We start from the raw sequence: 1,217 nt of genomic DNA on the forward strand, positions 1-1,217 counted from the left end.
ATGGACACAAAGATAAAATCAATCACAGAGCAAGGGTACAGGTAAGGTTCAAAGTATGTCTTACCGTATATATTCAGAGGTGATCAGTCTCTGCCCTCGTCTGTGTTGATTCCTCTCGGTTTCCTCTCGATCAGCTACCTTTGGTTCAGAACCCAAAGTGTCTCATCTGGGGGGTGCCATTTGAGACCTCATGTACAGACTTTGGGAGACATGATTGCAATAGCAGATCCTACCTTTGAAGATACAATGGCAGCCGAGACAGGTTTTTCGGAGATCAACTTTTGGCTAGAGTGGATGAGATATAGTGCTAATAAGCACAATAGGACCAACTGCTACGTCTGTGGCAGTGCCAGACCGCATTTAGGTACAGTCCCACTGAACATACCTGAAAAAGCTGAAGAGTGTTTTCTAAGCCTCTTCACCAACACATCCACTGATTACTCAGCTTGTGAGAAATGGAAGGTGGAGTATCCTATCAATACCAGGGCCCCAAGATCTAAAGAAACTATTACAATCTACCCTGGGAATTATACCCGTCATGCCAATCATGCAGGGAAAGGTAGGAACTTAGGTAATTTTCCAAAAGGCTACTGTGCCTCTTACAGTCATATTCCAGCTAATATGGTACAAAACCAAAGCCAATCCCTAGGAGATGTGTACTGGGTGTGTGGAGACATGCACATAAGAACCAGGTTAGAGGGGGAATGGAGAGGAGAGTGTGCCTTGGCGAAGGCCATCATGCCTCTGCACATTCTGACAAAGTATTTATGACACACACACCAACCCGACTCCGGGAAAGAGGATGAAACGGGAAGTTCTCCCTGGAAGCTTTGATCCTCATGTTTACATAGATGCCATCGGAGTTCCAAGGGGGGTCCCCGATGAATACAAGGCCCGAGACCAGGTTAAGGCCGGTTTTGAATCTTTAATCCCCATAATAACGGTTAATAAGAATGTGGACTGGATAAACTATATATATTATAAATAAACAAAGATTTGTTAACTACACCAAGGATGCATTCCAGGGGATAGCTGAACAACTAGAAGCCACTTCCCAAATGACCTTCCAAAATCGGATGACTCTGGATATGATGTTAGCAGAGAAAGGGGGAGTCTGTACCATGATAGATAAGACCAGTACCTGTTGTACCTTTATCCCAGACAACACTGGTCCAAATGGTAAGGTCACATTAGCACTTAAGAAATTAGAGAACCTA

The 1,217-nt window shown here is 44.2% G+C and overlaps 1 pseudogene across 1 annotated transcript; it reads left to right on the forward strand.

Annotated features, from left to right (window-relative positions):
- LOC309558663 lies at positions 1-988 on the forward strand (annotated as a pseudogene). Its single transcript has 2 exons — positions 1-41; positions 135-988. The product of its transcript is annotated as an uncharacterized misc_RNA (transcript).
- Positions 989-1,217: the final 229 nt, after the last annotated feature.

The sequence above is a fragment of the Pelophylax lessonae genome (assembly GCF_965119305.1).
Source record: "Pelophylax lessonae genome assembly, chromosome: 6".
In the NCBI taxonomy this organism is placed as follows: domain Eukaryota; kingdom Metazoa; phylum Chordata; class Amphibia; order Anura; family Ranidae; genus Pelophylax; species Pelophylax lessonae.